The sequence below is a fragment of the Ursus americanus genome, chromosome 14 (genome assembly GCF_024610735.1).
Source record: "Ursus americanus isolate L20-20 chromosome 14, mUrsAme1.1.p, whole genome shotgun sequence".
NCBI lineage: Eukaryota > Metazoa > Chordata > Mammalia > Carnivora > Ursidae > Ursus > Ursus americanus.
The window spans coordinates 23948842-23971028 of record NC_142140.1 but is presented as its reverse complement, the minus strand read 5'-3'; the positions used below and the strand labels follow the sequence as shown (position 1 = coordinate 23971028).

The 22187-nt window shown below is 39.8% G+C and overlaps 1 long non-coding RNA gene across 4 annotated transcripts in view; it reads right to left on the bottom strand.

Annotated features, from left to right (window-relative positions):
- Positions 1-22187, bottom strand: part of LOC148108923 (uncharacterized) — a 184298-nt gene that overhangs the window by 109694 nt on the left and 52417 nt on the right. For 2 of the 4 annotated variants that reach the window (XR_015726638.1, XR_015726641.1), the window contains one exon: positions 12805-16998. This is a non-coding gene — a long non-coding RNA (uncharacterized LOC148108923). Of the gene's footprint in view, positions 1-12804; positions 16999-22187 lie in introns of those variants that run through there. The other 2 variants (XR_015726639.1, XR_015726640.1) reach the window with 2 other exon arrangements.

Below are 22187 nucleotides of genomic sequence, written 5' to 3'. Positions count from 1 at the left end.
GGGATGAACATCTGGAAGACAAACTCGGAATTTTAGTAAATCAAATCTAGATTTTTTTTTTTGAAATAACTGAAAGCAGAGGGGTAAATAATCCAAAACAGCTGATAATCTAAAAATAAGTTTCATTGTGGAATATGTTAGACATCAAACTCCCTCCAGATGCATCTAGTTACATTTTACCTAAATTTGTACTTAAACGAACTTGAGTAGTTATTAATGAGGGGCAAGCTAAATTATTGGGTAAATATGAGTCTGAAAGAAGATAAAGAGGCAAAATGGATTAAAAACCCAGATATAATTCCATTTTCTGCTGCTTTTTAACTTCTAGGCAAGCTCATATATTAAAGAACCATACTTTTCACAATGCTCTCAGAGAATAGGTCTTTTGTTCATATGTCAGCAACTCAAATGTTAAATGACACAAAATACATCCAAATGCCAGCTTTTATTTCATCAGTCCTAGCTATAATTAGCCCACCAATTCATTCCATATTTCACCCAAACTTAACCATTCTGACTTGCCCCCAAATGACTTATAGTTTCCCAAATTTTTGTGTTGCACTATTTTCTTTGTCAGACACACTTTCTCTGTCCTTGCCACATGAATCAACTCAGGACAGTGGGGTAGCAAGGACTTCTGAGGTTTGGAGTCTGATAGAGAGGACTCCAAAAACAGCAGTGTTAATTGCAAATAGTAGTTGAACCCTTCCTCTATGACAGTCACCGTGATATGTGCTTGACATGCGTTATCTTGTCACACTTTGCATTGTGTTAGGATCAAAATTATTGGAGGGCCTGCAGAGCAAAGACAAATCGAGCTTGTGTCTCAAACACTAGAAAGTACACTACACTCTTATATTCTGGAAAAATCAAACACTCGAGGCAAGGCAGTGAGACAGAGAAATAATACTGGGAAAAAAAAGAACTAGAAAGATCATTTACCTTAATTAAGGAAGGTGCTAATTTAGGAACTCTCCCTGTCTTCCACATTTGCCTTGTTTTGTGACTTCATGCAAGTCCCAAAGTATGTTTCACAAACCCTCAGGTTGGCACAAGCCTCGGGATTAACGTTACACACTTCAGATGACTAAACCCAGCTTTGTGATACAACTGTTGACCATAAAGTCCTTGCATGTTTGTACCGGACATTGCAAAACACAACAGATTGGATCTATAGCTTACGAGGAAAGACAGAACAGAGTCCCTGAATTTTAGGAGACCTTTGCAACCTGTCCTACCTTTGGACCGTCCCAGTGCTCTGTTTATTCTTCTACCATGAATTCCTTCCGGCACTGTAGGTTATACTTTGTATGTTTGTCTTCCTCTCTCTACGAAACGTTATGCGATTTAAAATAAGGGATGGATTTTATTTCTCGTAGGAAGAAGAATGACGTGACATTTAGCCCAGTGTCCTACACATAACTGAACCTCGGTAATGGTCCCTTGAATTGAGGACTGCCTGCAGCTCTTACAGACACGTACACACCTCGCTGTCATTTAAGAAATGGTATAGTCTAATGGTCAACAGCAAACTGCCCGGGTTCCAATCCTGACTCTGACACTTACAAGCTGTTTCAACTTGAACAAGTCTCTCTGTGCCTCAGTTTCTTCCTAAGTAAAATTATACTAATGATAGTGAGTCTTAAATATGTTAATGCATGTAAAATACATTGAATAGTGCCTGGTGTGCATGTAACAAACACTTTACAAGTGTTTATTATTTTTTCTATGATATCATTCCTAATTCAATTGTCCAGAAAAATTACACTGGGTTGAGGTTCCAAAGGAAGGGGAGATAATCAGAGTTTTCATGAATCAAGAAGGACATTGTTTGCAAGTGGTCACAAACTTAAGAATCTTCCACCTTCTTGCCCACACGGTAAATATGGGGACCCACTATGGAAATGTAATCTCCTACTTTCTGTCATGAGAGGACCCCCTTCCCATAGCAAATTAAACAGATAGAACCTATGGAAAAACAGAGTATGGTCTGCCTCTCAAAATGATTGAGTTTTTGCTGGGCTTTACTTCTAGTTTCACTTTAATTTGGGATACAAGACCCAGGAATGTTTTGTGGTTGGTGCCTGATCAAGGATAGCAAACAAGTCTAGTGGATAACCCTATCTCATCAGATAGCAGAAAGTCACAAGTTAGTAAGGCACCCGCTTGGCTGACTAGCAGTCTATAAATTATTATATTCCTTTTACATGCTGATTAGGGATAAGATGCCAAATTTACTTTGAAAAGCTTAAAAATAGCAGGTGTTCCACAAACCAATCAACCTTGACTTTCTTCTCTGACCTCTTCATCTCCCCGTCTTCTCCCTTCCCAGCCCCCACCTTACTATACCCCTCAACACCTGTGAGGAGAATATGTACCATTGGATCAGCGAGGTGGCCAAAGGCGTCCCACTCATTCCTTTTCTCTAACTCCTTGGATACAGGCATTGTTTAGCTTAAATACTTCATTTACCATAAACATTCCTTAGTGGAGCCTTTAACACATCGTTCAATCTTTAGCAGATCAAGTAGACCGAAAAATAAGGATATGGAAGAATTGAGAGAGAAGAGATAATATTGGTTTTATAGCTATGCATTGAAACTTATTCCCTAGGGAGACTACACATTATTATTATTATTATTATTATTATTATTTTATAAGGCCACAAGGAACATCTCAACAAAATCCTTCAATTGGAAATTGCACAGGCTTGTCGGATTGGCAGAGAGGCAAGCAGGCAATAGTGTACAGGTGAGGGCCCACCCATGTAAGAGTGGGAGAAAGCCCCTTAAATCAGGGCCGGGGGAAGGAAAGCGAGCGTGGGGTGGAGCATGCCCAGTGGTATGCTTTGTGGAGAATGAGGCCCATCAAAGGGCACCTTCTTTGGATTTCCTTCCCCATGAGTCTTGTGGACAAAGGCTGAATGTTTCGAATTGCCCAGGTCCTGTTGTCTTCTCTAGCAGCTTCTCGCCTACCATCTACCTTCTCATCTACAGCCGGTGCATCAAGACATTACTTTAAAAATTGTTAAAATGTGACATTTGGGGGAAATATGCTCTAGTGGTGCCACCTTCCACCCCTGGCCATGCGCCTGGGTCATATCTAAGAGCTCTGACAAGAGAGGAAGAGGGTGGAATGCATCTAAGAACTAGGCTGGAAGGCCAATGGAAATCAAATTTTGCTGAGCTGAGCTATTTGGTTGTTACAGGCGATTCAAATACTTACTCTAAATACTGGAATGCAGTGGTGATTTAAATCTGGTCTTCCCACCAGTGTGCAAGGGCAAAAGGAGAGAAAGAGTGAAAAAAAAAAACAAACAAACACAGTCCAACTCACAAATGGTAACAGAAATGTTATAGGACCAGGAAAGGAGCATGGATTAGTGGAAAACGGGAGATGGGGAAAGGGGTTAGAGACAATACAGGGAAGAGACAACTTTTAAGCTGGCCCAAGGTAAAAAAGGGTGAGCAAGAAGACCGTCCTAACTGAGGGAACAGCCTGAGATAAGTCTTATAAACAAGAAAGAACAGAGTCCGTGGACAGTTTTGAGAGCCCTAAGGACCTTCAAAGCAAGTAATCTGGGGATTAGTAACAGTACGTGTTTATTCTAGTGCTTCCTTGACACTCCGAAGGAAACGATCATAATGTTTTCTTTTCACACGTCTCAGTTAAAGCCATCTGCTTCTAAGATTTTTTCCAAACCCAAGGGTGCAAACACCACACAGTTACCAAAATTCTTCAAGTTTACTTAGGAGAGGAACATTTGTTTTTCTCTTCTGATTACCCACAATGTTCCTAGTTGTGTCCTTTTTAGCTCATAAAAAGAAACATCTTCTAATCTTACAAGTAATACATACTGACGGGGAAAATACAGAAAAGCATAAGGACAGCAATAGAGTCAGCCATAATGCCATCACCCAAAGATATTCTCTGTTAACGCAGTGCTACTGATCTTGCAATGCTTCACACACACACACACACACACACACACACACACACACACACACAGTTTGTATATGTATGTATATAATGTATATTTTAAACACAATTTAAATAATAAAACTATACACATTTAAGAATCTGCCATGTCCCCTTGTCATGGCATTTTCTTCTGTAATATGATTTATCTTGCATAGTATTCCACAGTACGAATATTCTATTTTTAACTTGCTATTGACCATTACAGAGTGTTCCTAATTTTCACTGCCTTTGACCCTTTTTTGACTAATTAGAACTCGTCTGGCCTTCCTCGTCTCGTGGATAAATCCCCTCAGGGTCTATTCACATAGGGCTGGTTGGGCCCCTCCCTTTGGAGACCTAATCAACTAGTCCACCTAACTAAGCTTGATGAAAGTCAGTCTGGGGCTCGGCAGCTTTCCTGCTGAGTAAGCCATGTCTGCGAGAGAAGGGGCTCTACAGAGCATTGTGGGATCCAGGGAGTAATAGGTCTTGGGGCGCTCATGCCCCTCCCTATTCCATGCCCTCCCTTTCTCTACAGGCAGGAAAGGACAGGGTCTCTGACTGGGCTTGGTGCTCCTTTTATCCCGTTTCTATTATATGATAGTTGCTGCCTTTTTTCAACTGTGAATGGCTGTGACTTTTCCCCCAGCAGTCAGATAACCATTGTCTTGTGGGAAAATTTAAGGGAAGAAATTCAGGTTATAAGAGGAACGTGAGGCGACACTTTGCTATAATAATCTTGTTACTAGCTGAGGTCCAAAATGTTAGATTGAGTTAAATAACATGATTAGGATGAAATAAGTAATGCCAGCTAAGAGGGAAATAGGTTAGAGGGATGTTATTTCAGCCTCCTCGAGAAAGAGTGGAGATGTCTTTCATAGGAAAACAGCCCCTGCAGTGAGCGTCCAAATAAAAGAAAGAAAAAAGAAACAGAAGTCCAAAGAGTATGCTAGAAAAAGGGGTATACAATTTTAAACAACATGTGTTACGCGATGGGATTAGATGGCTGGAGAGGCGCAAGGTGGGAGCAGTGCTGGGTTTCATGGTTGAGACCAGGGGTCTGCAAACTCTTTAACAGCTAGACAGCTACTCTTTTAGGATTGGCAGGTCAGTCTGTGCCGCTATACCGCCGGCTTTGTCATTTTAACTAGAAAGCAGTCACAGACAACACCTACGCAAATGGGCATGTCCCTGTGCCAATAAACATTGATTTGTAAAATATGGTGGCAACCTGGCTATGACCCACAGGCCACAGTTTGCTGACCCCTGGTTTAAATGAACAAAATGGTGGCAGCTGTCAATCTTCCGTTCCTTTCTCTAGGACAGGGAAGTCATACTTTGCCGGTTCTGGTTGTTATGAGGATTCCGTAATCATGAACGAGCCCAACACAATACCTGGCCGGAGATCCACACCCAGTGTTCACTTACCCGCCACCCTTCAAGTCTGTGATCACTATCCACAAGCCTTGGTTAATTAACCATACAGATTAAAGACAGAAAAGCAAGTAGAAAAGCACATGATCAATGGAAGGCAGATATTGATGTTGGTGGTGCTTTTTCCATACACACCATTTAGGACAAATTATTAAAAAGCATTGTCTTATAAACTGAAGAAACAGAACAAAGTACATCCGTAGGAGCAAATGGACTCAAGTTGATATAAGGTAATTTCCATGACAATAAGCTCATTTTCCGTCTCGTCTGGACTTGAACTGAGCTTTCCAAACTTGAACAAATATCCTTACGTTTAAGAAATGAAATTAAATAAAAGTAGAAGCAGAAACTTATTTGTGTAGATGAATGGTACTTCACGGAAAGTGTAAAATGGCTCATTTCAGATGATTAATTTCAGTCAGTATGGCATCTTCATTGTGGCTGGAAGTGGAGTCACCATGGTTTTACTTCAGGAAGCTCCTAACGGCCTCTCTGTACAGCCCCACTACAGATTCTTTGAAGCATTTCTAAATGAGGTAATTTTATCTTACACTGGGTTTCTTGTAAAAATTGTCTTTCTGTACATCTAATTAAAATAAAGATGTAATAAAGAATTTACTGTTTTAATTAGGGTATAGATCTTAAAGCAATTAAGGCACCATTAATAATTCTTTAACAGACTCTTGCACAAGATGAATAAAAAGATTTTTACACCATGAAAAATCAATACACATTACTCATTTGCATTAACAAAGCTACACAAAGCAATCTGAGTCTTCATTAAATTATTTCTCCTGTAAACCAGAGGAGTTTGGAGAGCCATTAGCTATTTATAACCTAGTGGAACTTCACTTAAAAGGGAGAAATCTTATCCAGAACTAGGTACTCCGAGCAGTGTCATTTAAATGCAGAACTAAATAGTATCAACATGTTAGTGAGTGGAAAGAGATTGATAAATTCCCTAAGGGGAACTTAATGATGAAAGACAGCCATCACCACCGTGTTCCAAATGGTTCACAACTCTACTTGAAAAACAAGTCTCAAACTTTTTCAGGAAGTTATGATTAAGGTTCTCCCACCATTATTCTCTACCTGCCTCTCCCCTTTCTTTTCTCATGCCTACCCCACCAGCCTCTGCCCTCCACATTTGGGCTGGTTCTTCCAGACAACAGCATCTAAGAGAAGGAAGACCGGTGACTTTAAAATGTAATCACGAGGGCTTCTCTAGTAGTATTTTCAGAGTTCGGTATTTTCTATAATTGCACCTAATATTATTACAGGAGAATCTAGGAAGGACAAAAAAACCCCAAAAATACTCAGGTTTTTTTTTTTTTTTTGTAATAAAAGGAAAGGCTATGACGTTATTAAAAAAACATTAAGAGGGAGAAAAAAGGTTTGGCAATTTTAATTTAAGCCATATTGTCCCTAATTGATAATGGGGAAGCTACAGTGGAGCCCTACACATGAAAGCAAAGGCCTAAGGCCATGAAGTGTCCAATTCCCTGGGGGAAGAACTGTCTACAAGACTGAATAACTAAATGCATAACTGCAACAGTGACTCTTGTTATTGGCTGCGTTATATCCTGAGGTGACAAAAGATGGCGGGACCTATAAACATAAATTGTTGCTGAGTTATTTGGTAAAGCTCAGTTAGCATGGGCAGTTTGGATGAACAGTCAGTAATGCAACCATCAGGTAAGTCAACAAATAACCAAACCAGTGTGTGCAAGAGCTGTTTCTGGGGCCTTGGGGAAATTTGCTCCAGGAGCCTTCCAAGAACTTAGAATTTGTGAGATGGTCACAAACTTAAAAAAAAAAAAATCATTAAGGGGTAAATTTGCAGTTACTTACTGCAGTTCTTACACTTTGGCCAGAAAGAACCGTCTCTGGTTGGAGGCGTGCGTCTGGCCCTGCTACAGGGTAAGTGGAAGTTTCTAGAACATACTGCCATGCCATGTCACACTGAAATGAAGTGAATTTTGACATAGAACACCCAATATTTTCAGTTTTTTCCTATGAACCCTAAAATATTAGATTAAATAATATTAGTGTCTACAATTCTGCTGGCCATAGGTAGAATTAGCTATAATATTAGTGTATTTTGAAATACCTCAGTCCTACCCATCAGGAAATACAAAGGCACAGATGCTAACAAAAACAATGCTTATTACATTCCAGGGAGACTGCTGCTTATCCTCCCCGTATCTATTCTCCCATTCTTTCTAAGAGAGGACCCACAAATTCTAAATGAGTTTGTAACTGCGTGTGGCCTGGTTTGTAATTTCTGTCCAATAATATGCATGGGGAAATTTCATGGGGCGTCTTCCTTAAAAATAATCAGATCATGGCCTTTATCCTATTTTTATTTGTTCCCCCTTCCTTCCTGCTTCTGGAACATAGATGAGATGGCCGTGGCTGAAGCAGCCACCTTGGACAATGCATTGACTTTGGAAATGGAAACCTCATGCACAGAGCATCAAGACAAAAGAGGCAGGCCTGTGAGAACGTCACAGAGCGGGAATGAAGGTTCTAGAGAGCCCTGACAGCTGACTGCAGCCTGGCTGCTAAGTGAACAAGTCTGTGGTCTGTTGTGGCAAGAGAGGGTTTGCATTTGGATTCTGCAAATATATTAAGGATAACCCTGCTCGGCACCATCAGGGATGTATTTTTACTTGTGATGCAATTTTGAATCTGTAGCCAAATTTCATCACTGTTTTCTTTATAGCTTCTGAGTTTTAATTGCCAAGGTCTTCTTTTCAGGATTTACTGAAAAAATTTTTCTGCAATTTCCCTCAGAACTGTTGGGTTTTCATTCTTTTTTTAAAGATTTTATTTATTTGAGAGAGAGAGTGTATGTGCACGCACATGAGTCGGGGGACAGACAGTGGGGGGGAGGGAGAGGGAGAGAATCGCAAGCAGACTCTGTGCTGAATGCAGAGCCCAATGTGGGGTTCAATCTCACCACCCTGAGATCATGACCTGAGCTGAAACCAAGAGTCGGAGGCTTAACCAACTGGGCCACCCAGGCGCCACTTAGGCCTTCTTCTTTAATATTCAAATTCTGTATTCATCTGAATTCATCTAGAATTCATCTAGAAACCATCTAAGTGGTACTGGAGTTGTCCAGATACTAGAGTATGTGCATAATTAACACTAAAGTTAATTTTGGTTATCCTCAAGCAAGCATTTTTCAATACTTCCTTCCCACTACTACAGTGAAATTTTTGTTTTCAGAAGGACACAAACTTGTAATTCTTAGAAGAAACACAAATAATCAATAAACCTATGGAAATGTTTACCAGCAATGCTAATAAAAATGTTTTGCATATTAAATGAGTCAAAATTGAAAAAAAAAACCACAACATTGCTGACTTGGGTACTTTGATACAGGTACTCTTTTATCCTGATGGTGGGAGTGTGAATTCCTTTCTGGAAAGCAATCTGGCAATGTGTTACATGAAGCTTATTAAAGTTCATACTCTCTGAGCTAGTAATTCCACTTTAGGAAATCTACCCTAGAGAATTAGTTAGATATTTTGACAAGAAGTTCAAAGATACTCATCTCAGAATTATTCTCGGTAGTGAAATATTTTTTAAGAAGTCTAAATATCTCTCAATAGAAAAATTAACTGATGGCACATTTATCACTGGGATATTACACAACTATTATAATTTTTTTAAAGAATTTGTAATGAAACGGGGCACTGATTATGATAATGATGAATAAAAATAGCATTTATCATTTAAACTTCAGTAGGTGCAGAAAAATGACTTGAAGGAAATGTACTACATTAATCAATTACCTGAGTTATGGCTAATTTTTATTTTCTGCTTTATGTTTTCTTATATTTTCAAGCTTTTAAAAAAGATTTATTTATTTATTTTGAGAAAGAGAGAGATTGCAGGGGGAGGAGCAGAGAGAGAGAGGGAGAGACTCTTAAGCAGACTCCCTGCTGAGTGCAGAGCTGACATGGGGCTCCATCATGACCCTGAGATCATGACCTGAGCCGAAATCCAGAGTCAGAGGCTTACCCGACTGAGCCACCCAGGCACCCCATGAAAATGGATTTTTATTGTAATTATAAACTATGATAAAAAATATGTGTGATTCTGGGTCCCACTTAGAACAAAGTAACAAGTAGCATTGCTTACAAAAACCTGACTTAACCAAAATTCTCCCTCTCTGGGTCTGCTACATGTAACATTACTATTATTTTGTTGTCAAATCCAGGATCCTCTCTCTCATTAATAATTTGATGAATGTGAAATGAGTTATAAACCAATTATAAAAAACTCATTACTGCCTAATAGACATAAAATAACATTAACACAGAAATGCATCTCTTCGTGCGCTGACAATCTTGCTGATCAAACTGCCTGGAAAATGAAGCTCCCATCATTTAAATGTACCAAATCAGGGAATCTCAACAGAAACTTAGTTACTTTGTTATCTGGCAATAGGGTCTCTTGGTTAAGTACTAAATGATCATTAAAGCTTATTGAGCAAAGACTGGTTTTATCTAAAGGGGCCTGAAAGTTCAGAAACTAAAGAACACAGAAATATTGACATTCTGGTATTCTAAAATTGGATTGACCGCCTCAGTATAGAGTGACATTACCTTAGAATAACATTCTATTGATATGGTTGAATATAGAATAAAATACTTTATTCTGATTAATTCCAGGTTTCAATTTGCTATGAAATCCTAGCAAATTTATTTTAAATGACCCTAAAGCATGCCCAAAGATTTATCTACAAAAGTATTCCTTATAGCAATATTTATATTAATAAAAATAGAAAATTTAATATCTAAAAATTGAGGTTTTTTTAAAATACAAGTTACGTGTCTATAAAATGAAATCCTAAGACATTGTTTAAAAAATGTCAAGGAATATTGAGTGAAATGGGAAATGTAAACATATGTTACATAAATATGTGGTTATCAGATTGAAATCTTTATATATATATCACATACATATATGTAGAATTTTTCCTTTACTATATATAAATTCATATTTATATACAAACATATGCATAAAAACAAATTTTGTCTCTAATCTTCATCTGTAGGTAATAGTATCACAGTTAATTTTTATCTCCTTCCTTTTTGTTTTCTTTAGTTTTTAAATTTCTTACAATAAAAAAGATGACCCTAAAGTCTTTATAATCTTCTCATCTGTGAACCTATTAGATAAGGCATATTCATAATAAAGTCATACTTCAATAAGTGGTAAAGCATAGTAACAGAGACGAAATCTCAATATATATTTACACATTGGGGACAAAAAGCGATTTAAAAACCACCAGCAGTTTTTCTATTAGTGGTCATAGATAGCTCTTGTATAGAGAAAAATTGGCCCTTCAGTGGGACATTAGATTATACAAAGGCAAAATCTTACTGGAGTGGCCAGGTGTTCAACTGAGATCAGGAGAATTAAACCGCTCTATAGGACACTGCAATAGTTTGACTTCATTCTGTGTTGAATTTTCCCTGTGAGGTTTTGTTTAATTGAGAAGTGAGCACAGAACATGGACGAGAGGACAGTGCGGGAGGCAAGTTTGTTTCTCTTTCCTACCAGACTGGACCAGGGATGGAAGGGTAGTTATCTCAGAGGCCTGAGGACACCTAGATGCTAAGTATTCAGAACACAAAAGCAGTGTCAGTGGGCAAGACGATGAGAAACTTCTCTGTAAAACCTTGGCTTTCCACCCTCCAGAGCTTGGAATTACTCTGAGATGTAAGACGCATAGTAACTACAAACAAGGAAGTGCTCCTTGTCAAAGAATATTAATGAGCTAAGGTTGATGTTACAGAAATAACTTGGAGGGTTAATACTCAGATTTAGAGGGCAGGATAGGAAATGTTTGTGTCTCCCTCTTCCATCATCTGACATTATGTCCTCTCTCAGTTAGGAATGCATTTAGCTCCAAGTAATAAATAGAAAATCCAACCAAGTGTGACTTAGGTAGTATGGATATGTAGTATTCCATGGAATGACAGGGAAGCTGCCCTCACTGGTTTTGCGATTCAGTGAGGTCACCAGAGACTCCGCCTCTCTTTTCTCCCCATTGGGTCATCCACAGCATGGTGGGTTTTGTCCTTGGGTTTGCTGCCTCATGATTACAAGGTGGCTGCCAAATCATAACAGTGACAGTATATTTGCATTCCAAGACAGAAGAAGTACATTTGATTTTTTTTAGTAAAAAAGAGAAAAATTTCCCAGAACTTCCATCCTTAGCGCCAGCAACTTTCTATTAGACCCTGTCACACGAATACTTCTGGCTGAAAGAATGGCTATGCGAGTATTTCATTTTCCCCCCAGCCCTCCAGGGAGGTGGCTCAGGGATAGTGGGCCTTAGATGTGACTATAACCAAAGTACGTCTCTCCTACTCCTCCTTGTGGCTGTCACATTTACAGGACTAATTTTCTATCAGTTCGGTTGCTCCTTTGGCTGCTCCCCAGAGTTGTTACAGAATATTCCTGTTTTTCTACTTTGTTTGAGAGGTCCATAAATAGAAATAAATAACAACAACAAAAAAGTTGTTACCTTGGAATCTTCAAACACAATGATACATTTACGGAAGGTTTTGTAAAGTACAAAAGGGCAGAAAAAGCCCCCCCCCCCTAATTAAGATCAAAAACAATTATTTCTGCCCTGGTGATGGGAAGATTGTGGGATGGGCACGGCCGGCCAGATTCCAACAGAGTAGCCAATATTACCTCTTATCTGCTTCTCTTGTTTTACGTACTTCCAGACACCAAGAGGGCACAGCTGCCAGAGAGGAGTCCAGCTGCTGGAAACCCTGACTACTCAAGGAATGGTCTCTACCAGTGCTTCTCACGGCATTTGTTGTCCCTCTAAGAGCCTTTTCACATATGTTTTTCCTAATCGCCTCCCTCATAAAATTTTAGCAGCTAGACTTAAGTCTCTGTTCATGTACTGTGTGCATAACTGTATTTTACACCTAAAAAGAATAAGATTTTTATACTTCCCTCCTACCACAAACCAATTTGTGCTCCCTTAGGATAATATGGCTCCTACCGAGAATGCATGTCTAGATCATGAACACTTCTTAGGGCGGGGTGCATGGGGGGAATTACGGGAATGATCTTAACTGAGCTCTGGAGGACAAAAAGAACTTTACATGCAGAGGTAGAAGGAAAAGCACTGGATGCTGTGGGACTGCAGGAATAAAGCCGAAGACGTAGAGGACTGTTCGTCATGCACGGGGGCATGAAGAATGTGCAGCTCAGGTGGTTTAGATGCAGTAACTGTCAGACCTCACAGCCAGGGGTCTCCGTCTGACACAGAGTATCAACTCTAACAAAAGGGGAACTCACTAAAGGGAAGTGAAATCATCAAGCGGGGGGGGGGGGGGTGTTGGAGGATCTTTCCAATTTGACTCATCTCCATGCCTTTTTTTTCCCACTTTTCAAAACAACTGCTTACAAGTTAGAGTAAGAGTGAGTCTACCTTAATGATCTCACTAGTGCAGACAAGAACTCCTCAGTTCTACTGAACGAGAACAACTTTACTTGTTCAGATAAACAATGACAGATTCCTACCCAGGCAGCACTTGGAGAGCTAAGAGTGTGGTGAAAAAATAACTTAGGAAGAAATTGCATGAATTCTCAAACGGTAACCTGTCCCCTGAGCTTATTGCAAAGGAAAACACGTAGAAGCTTAGCCATGAATAAAAGTTGCTTTGTGTTTTACCTTTATTCCAAAACAGTCATAATTAATTTTGTTGACACAAATACACAAGAGCTTAAAGAGAAACAGCCCCATGTTGGTGAGAAGACCAACCCATTCCTTCCCTAATACACTAGAGAAATACCTCAACCATTCACCCATGTGAAAGCAATCTTTCTAATGTCTCCAAGGTCAGTGAGACCTCTGTTAAAAACAAACCAAAAAGCTATTGCTTGAATGCAAATACACCAGGATCACATTATATATTTAATTTAACCAACATTTCAGATGAAATTATGTTATAAAAATAAAAGTGAAACTCATAAAGACCTCTTTTGTTTGCTTTCTCTAGTATTATTTCATTCCCTTAAAATAACTCCCATTTGGAGAAACACCACCCCACCACACACAAAATGGGGTAATTTCAAGTGGTATGCATTAAAACTAAAAGTGAAATCTGTCTTGGAGGGGTCAACTAACACATTACAAATAGATAAATTTTTTGTCTTTGAGATAATAGGTCAATAAATCAAAAAAAGAGGAAATGTAGGCATATTTTCCCCACTGAATTTATGACTCTTTTGCTGTCATGAAGGAATTTAGAGTTTATCCTATAGGAGGATTGATTGTTCCCTTTTTTTTCAGTCTGGGAAACAAATCTGTGTAAGGACCGCACCATTCAAAGCTCAGAGGCCTCCTTTCCAAACTAAATCAAAGAAACCAGTAATGGGAGGCAGTGTCTTTTTACCCTTGGTCGGCATAGAGCACTTACATAGGGACTCGAGTCAAAATTTCTTAAAAGGGGATTTTCTAAATAAAACTTGGCATCCTAAATGGATCCCAGGTAAAGGATATTGGTGGAAAAACTGGTGAAATTCAAATCAGATCTGCACTTTAGCTAATAATAATGTATCAAATATACTTCGGTGAGGTCTAAGATGTTACCATTTTAGGGAAAACCTGATCAAAGACCTGTGGCAACATGTATAGTATCCTCACAACTTTTTCTTAAATCTAAAATTCTTCCCCAAAAAAGTTTATTTGAAAAAATTTCTCTCTAGTTTACCAGTCTTAGAGAATAGCCTTAGCATTTCTTGTAGAGAATCATGTTTTCTGGTCACTCTAACGCATTAGGAATTATTTTGCTCTTTTTGTATATAGAATCACTTAATAACCATTCCCTGCATTAAATTCTACCAAAGGCATAGCACAGCCGTTCTACACTTAGCACTGGGGGGCCTGCATTTGGATTCACTGTGAGAGGGGAGATCCTGTCCCTGTCATAAACCCTATCGGTAGCTTAATCTCTCTCCTTCAAACTTGTCAGGACAGGATCCAACTGCACTCATCTCTGTAGGCTGAGTAACAATTCCTGGGCTTAATATGGATCAGGAGGAGTTTTCACAGTTAAATGTAGTTTAAACTTCCAGTTCCCCACTTACCAGGCATGTTACTTTGGGGCAAAGTCGTTAACCACAGCCGAGTCCCCCTTTCCTCATTTATAGAATGAGTTGCTGAAAAAGTTCAGTGAGGGGACACAGGAAGGAGCACCCAACAGTATGTGGAACAAGATGGAAGGTTAGCATGCCCCCTCCATAGGACAGCACCATTCATGTGGCATTTTATTTTTAATTTTGAGACACTCGCCCAGTACTTATCATGCGTAAGAATCCATTCTAAATGTTTTTCACATAACCACATTTTATTATCCTAACCACCTTATGTGGTAGGCATCACTCTTATGATTCCATTTTCCAGATGAGGAAAATGGAAACACAGAGAAGTTAACGTACTTGCTAAGCTCATGGAGCTACCAAGTGGAAGGACCTGAGATCTGCACCCACGTGCTTGGTTCCAGGATGTGAAGTCCTAAAACACTAAGCTATCATAGAACATTCTCTACTGAAGACACGCTTAGGATCAGATACTATGCTTGCTTTCTAGAGAGCTCCTCAGAGTGCCCAGTATGCAGTAGGTGCTCAAATACATGCATGACTGACTGACTGAATGCCTATCACCCAGCATCCCCAGCATTGTAGAAGGGAGCTAACATTTGCCAAGGGCCTCCAATGTTCTAGTCTACTGTGTCTCAAATGTTAGACTCTCATTCAAGTCTCAAAACCATCCTGTCAGGTACACCGGAATGTTTCCGTTTCCACCTGGTGATGTCAGAATACACAGAGTACTTAACCTCCCAACGTCATAGAGTCAATCAGAAGCGCACCCCTGATCGTAATCCCAAGATTCCTTTCAAAGGTCAGGCTTTTTCCCATATACTTGGTGGCCTCCCGAATGAGATCATTACTGGAAATATAGTATGTTTTGCCATAAAAATGGCTTTTGATCCAGGTCTCTGCTTAGACATCATCTCAGAGACACTTTCCCTGACCTCCCCATACAAACTGTACACCTTTCACTTGTGTCCCTCTGCTCTGCTTCGTTGCTCAGTGTGCTAATCACTTGACACCCTATTGCGTTTACCTTCTGTCCCCCAAGCGAACTGCTGCATTCGAAGAGGGCAGGGAATGGTCTGTCTTGGTTGCACTGAAACCCAAGACCTAGCACAATACCTGATACAGAGTAAGTACTCAACAAAATATTGTGGACTAAATGAATAAATAAGCAGAAGAATCCCAGAACCGATTGTTATGAACCTTCTTATCATCACTTGTGCCTCCTTTTATCAGTTAGATAAGTCGGTTGTGACAAAGCTTTATTTTTTTTAAGATAAAACTGATCAGAAAACTGAATAAAGAATGTCGGTTTCAATTAGACCAAAGCACAAAGACTAAGCAACACCACTAACCACCAGGAGACCACACACAGGTGGGACGAGGATGACCCCCAGGCTGCAGAGCTGGCATCACTGTTACCAGACAGAGCTCCACTTCTCCTGCCTTCTAAAGCCTTGTGAGCTCAAAATTATCCCTCTGCTACCGATCATAAATTGTTTTAATTCACCTCTCATTTTTCCATCAGGAAACAATTGGCCTTGGTTTATTTTTTATCACTTTATTTACATGTCTCCTGCAAGACTGAAGCATCGATTTTCCCAAGATAATGTTAATAGGATCAATAAGCCACGATGAGCGTGCATCAAAGTGCCATTTCTTCACTCCTAACCCGGGGAAGGAGGCGCTGCAGGCAGCCAGCCTCTGCTGAAATCCGCCCAGCTCCAGTGATTTTGAAGGTGGTAAGAAGGCGCCTCTGCTTATAAATTATAAGTGAGCTTGGATGACCCAGATAACATACCAAATGCAGCACAACCGAGAACTCTGTGGGGAGTCTGGAAGCCTAAAGTCCTATTTGAAAGCCATCTTTCAATACAGTCCATACTAGGCACAAAACATGCAGAAAAGGGAGCTAGGGGCAGGGGTCATGCAAAGGATTAGCTCCTTTGCTGGAACACTACTTTGAGCGCCGGGGCAAATTGGAACAAGCCAGTTCCCGAGTGGTCTTACCTTTCATCTGCTTTCAGAAGCTTCTAGTTCCAGTGTGTCCAATGCAGACAAAGGAAGGGAGCCAGAGGCCTCCGGCTTAGGGGCAGCGCTGATTGGGCCTTGCAGACACGTTCTTTGAACAACACGAATGTAGTCTCAATTCCTCCTGTCTCTAGATTCCCCTGCCACCCAGGCCAACAGGCTTGCAGTCCTGAAAACACGCAGGCCAGAGCAGTTCCTCCAACTTCAAACCCTAGGGGTGCATCTCCGGTTACAGCAGAAAGCACTGAGTCTATTACTCTCTGGCGGAATCAAGTAGGGACTCTCCTAAAAGCACGCACCTGGGGGCAATTGATAACCCCTCCCACCTAAGCCAGTAATCACTTCACTCACCTGGGCTTCCACGAGTTCCGCGGTCACAGCGGCAGAGCTTTTGGAAACTGTAGATTCTCCCGTCCCACTTCAGATCTGCTGGTGAAGAGGTTAGGGACAGGGAGGGTGGGAATTAGGGAGTGAGAATCCATATTTTTAAATGCTCTCAAGGGATTTTAATAGGACTCTTCAGCTAATGTGTATTTGAGAACCAATTCTCCAAAATTTCAATGGTTTTCAATCATGGTTGCACATTACCTGAATTATTTGAGAAGCTTTTAAATAATACTCATGCCTGCGTTTCACTCTAGACCAGGGTTTCTGTGTTGGCAGGGGAGGAGTCTCTGGCCCCTACCCAATAGATGGCCTAGCACCTTCCCCTCCCAAATGAAAATGTCTCCAGACATTGGCAAACGGGTCCTGGAAGACAAAATCCTCTGCCCTTCCTCCCCCTGGTGGTAGTGATCTGAAAACATCTCACGTTTTCAAGCTCATTTACATGTGTGACCTTTTCCTCCTTGATGTCCATTGCATCCATCCATGGCCTTATAATCCGGGGCCCCTTTGATTAATATGTATATCTTCCACATATACAGGCACATGTGTTTCAGGAAGATAGCAAGTCCACATTCTGAGCTCCAGTCCAGCTAGCTTGCATATCCTATGTTACATGTTCATGACCAGATTCGCATTTGGATTGACTTAAATTGTTCATGAAAGAGACTTAAACAACTAACAATAAATTACGAATGAAGTTAGCCATTTTTTAAAAGACAAATTGAAAGTGCCAAGAATATTGTTTTTTTCTCTACCAATCTGGCAGAATGGATTCACACATTAAATGTGTCCGGAGTGTCTGCAACGTGCCAGCCAGGAAGCAACATACACAAGAAGGTTGCCGTACTGGAGCTTATCTTCTGAAGGGGGGAGACAAACAACATGCAAGATTACACATTAAGTAAGATAATTTTAGATAGTGTTCAGTGTCAGAAAACAAAAGAAAAGAAGGTGACATGGGGTGGAGAATTTGGGGTGGCCGTGGACTAGTTTAGGGCATCAGAGGAGGATAGAGTAGAAATGACATCCGAGCCTAAAACTGGAGCTGTCTCATTCTGCGGGTGACATGAAAATTAGTGTAGTCTTTTAGGAAGCCAATTGTCAATGTACATCAGGGTGATAATAGCGTTCATTTTAGCCAATCATGTAGCAAATACAAGACATCTCTGAAAATACGCCCTATCAACACGACTACTGAAACAGTGTGCCAAGGAAATTTCCAAAACACTGTAAATTATCTCCATATTGCAAAAAGTCTGCCATATTTTGTAAAACTACAAACTATTGAATTGTCGACAAAAGGAAATAGTTGGATAAATCCTGATGTATCTATGAAACTGAGGAGAACGCTCAAGATACAGTGTAAAAAACTATATATTATTCGGGATAATAACATATACATAGTGGTCTCTGCTCCGGTTCCTGGCATAGAGCTTCTAAAATCCTCATTGTTTCCTAAGTGGTAAGAGCCCTAAGAACTCCTCCTGTTCTAATATTTGTCTTTGACGGCATTCCTGACACAGGCCTCCTCAAGCTCTCATAAATTGCTGATTAGAGCGCCAGAAGCATACTCCGTTCTATTGAGGGGATTCTAGGTGGGCCCCTGGTGGCTCCTGGATGGGGGCTGGTCACGAGAAAGACCAAGCCATGATCAGAAGCTTGGAACATGCAGTCTCTCCCCTCCCCATCCTCCAAAGAAGGGCAAGGGGCTGAGAATGGAGTTGGTGGTCCATCAAGCCCTTGTGAGAGAGCCTCCATAAAATCTCAGAAGCTCAGAAAGCCAAGGAAAAGCTTCCAGTTGGGCAAATATATCCACACTGGGAGGGTTATGCACCCCGGCTCTATGGGACAGAAGCTCCTGCATTTGAGACTGTCCCAGATCTCACCCTATGTATATCTTCATCTGGCTGTTCATCCATATCCTTTATCATCTCCTTTAATAAACCGGTAATAATGACTATAGTTAATAATACTGCATTATAAACTTAAAATTTGCTAAGAGAATATATCTTAAACATTCTCATCACACACCAAAAAAGAAAGTAATTATGTGACAGAAAAACTATGTGAGAAAGAAGTTTGCTTGAAGGGGAAATAGGTATGCTGCAAAAACAACCAGAACGGCGACAAAAAATCAGCTGGTAGAGATTCTCCATAAAATATTAGCATAACCAGCAATTATTTCTACTAAATAAGCACATGTTGTGCTTCTAAAACTAGGCAGTTGTGTGGTCCATTAAAATCTTCGTACTGAGTTTCAGGAGTATCAGATTTTCTTTTCAGTGTCTATATTAATAGATGCACTTTCAAAGGAATAATTTGGCAAATAAGCTGCTCTAATTTCCATACGTTGAAAACTCACTTTTGAATATGTTCTAATTTCTGACATAAAGCTTCATTTAACATGTCCACCTTCATATTTTCCAAGCTCAGTCCCGACAATGGTACCTCTCATATCAGTATTTCAAAATATTCTAAATCCTTGCATTTCAAAGTTTGGTCCATGGCTCAAAAGCTTTGTCATCACCTGGGAGTTTGTGAGAAATGCAGAATTTCAGGCCCTACTTAGACCTTACTGAATCATTATTTGCTTTTTTAAGGAGATCTCTAGGTGATTTTATGCTCATTAAAATTTGAGAAGCACTATTCTAGAAATACAGCCTCTCAAGATTACATGACTTTTTCATCCTTTCCAGCTTTTCTAGTCATCAGAAGAGATGAAAGTATTAGAATTTTCCATAGTTTAGAACCAGTGCTGTTGTAAAATTCATTATGGTCTTTGCTTTGTTTTTAAGCAAATGTAAGGACAACTAGGCACAGTCATTTTGAGTTTAGGAAGTGCATCTAGTTTAGTTTTTCTGGATTTAACTACAACTTGGAGACAGTGTTCTAGATTGGGGGATGGATGGTGTAAAGAAATCCAGTGTTCTTTAAATAAATCACAAGGTCAATAATGAAATAGATGAAGGTAGAAATAAAAATCTCTTCAGAATCTTCCTGAAATGGCTTAAAGCCAACCTAAATATGACAGTTCAATTTTAAAACAATAGAAAAGTCCTGAATTTCAAGGGTACCAATGAAGGTGATTGCTAGAAGTCATTTTTTTTCTTTAATCTGAGATTAGTCAAATGCCTCCAAAAAAAGATTTTATACTCTTATTAGTAATTGCAAATAAATATTCGAATATATATGAACAAACATCTCTATGATACACAGAGACCAAATATTGACTCTTCCTTTTCCCTACCTCCAGGCACTGATTTCACAGAAGAATTCAATTGTATTTATGGCTCATGAACAAACATAATGGTAGAAATGCTTTGTGGATATAAAAACCATTTCTTCCCAGGGGCTCAAAATGCATTCTAGACATTATCTCATTAATCGCTCCCTTAAATCTTTCTCATTGATTTTTATATGTTTTGAACCAACAAGTTCACTATTGTTTGCATATGAAGGAAAGCAATTGCTTCAGTTAGAATTTGAGATCTTAAGCATTTTGAAAACTGCAATGTTATATCTCAACTGACAAGGGGTTACTGGAGAGGCTTCAAACACACACACACACACACACACACACGCCAAGAAAACAAAAAACCACAAAACAAAGTGACCTAACAACGTTCTTTATTTATCTATGTATGAAGTAGCCAAAAGTTCTGAGGATATCCTGGTAAGATCCTATCAGGAATGTAAATATTCGACTAGTGTACCTTGGCTGTGTCAACCAGAAAAGACGTGTCTGAAGATGAGAGATGTGCAAATGTCTCATTTTGGAAAGGGAAAACAAAATGCTAGTATACATTATTCAATAAGCCGTCTGACAAAGTGATGTGATGATCACAGGGACCAGGAGGGATTTGCCAAGAACAAGGTGATTCCAAACCAGCCACATTTCTGATTGTGACAGTTACCGGTCTGGAAAAAGGAAATGCACAGTTGCTGTAAATTTCAACTAATAACGATAACTGTTCTTCACTGAGCACTTCTCATGTGCTACAAACTATGGAGAGCACTTTACAGACAGCTTATTTCATCTTTAGAAATGTATGAGACAGTATCATTACTGACAATTGGTATAAGAAGAAGAGTACGTAGTCCACAGTGAAAAGGATGTTCCCGAAGATAATATTCCTATGCAGCATATGGTCCTATTTTCAGTAAACTCAATTTTGCTTGTGAAATTATACAGTTAATTGTTCCCCATCTGAGAGATCTAACACTTTGTCCACACTTTCTGTTATAGTATTTCTCTGTGCAAGAAGAGATACTCAAACAAGGTAGGAAAAGAGTAAGGAGCAACCGCAATGAGATGCCACCTCATACCTGTTAGGATGGCTCCTGTCAAGAGAGCAGAAAACAGCAAGTGTTGGCAAGGACACAGAGCAAAGGGAACCCTGGTGCTCCTTTGGGGGGATGTGAAATGGGGCAGCCACTCTGGAAGACAATGTGATGATTCTTCAAAAAATTCAAAAGAGAATGACGATATGATCCCGCAATCCCATGTCTGGGTATATATCCAAAAGAACTGAAAGCATGGTCTCAGAGAGACTGTGCACTTAAACATGATGGAGATGGTATTTTACGATGATTTCATGTCATATGTGATTTTTTAAAATCACACACAAAAAAGAGTAAGGAGCATAAGAATGAAAAATGCTGGCTAGAAAATCTGAAAATAGTTCTTGTTAGTCTCCAGCAAGGTGAATACAATATATTACAAGAATAAAGAGACAAAGGGTAATAGTTCTATTACTTATTAGTTATGATTTATACGACATTCTCTTTTGATGTTACTGAGATTCAACTTTCTCATCTTCAAAAGAGGTTAAAAATATCTGTCTTTGCTCCTTCATAAGCTGTCATGAGGATCCAAACAGCTGGAAAAGCTCTGTAAACTTTATTTTATTTTTTTTAAAGATTTTATTTATTTATTTGACAGAGATAGAGACAGCCAGCGAGAGAGGGAACACAAGCAGGGGGAGTGGGAGAGGAAGAAGCAGGCTCCTAGCGGAGGAGCCTGATGTGGGGCTCGATCCCATAACATCGGAATCACGCCGTGAGCTGGAAGGCAGACGCTTAACTGCTGTGCCACCCAGGCGCCCCAAGTTCTGTAAACTTTAAAATCTTGTCGGGGGCGACTGGGTGGCTCAGTTGGTTGACCAGATTCTCTTGATTTTGGCTCAGGTCCTGATTCCAGGGTCTTGAGATCAAGACTTGAGTTGGGC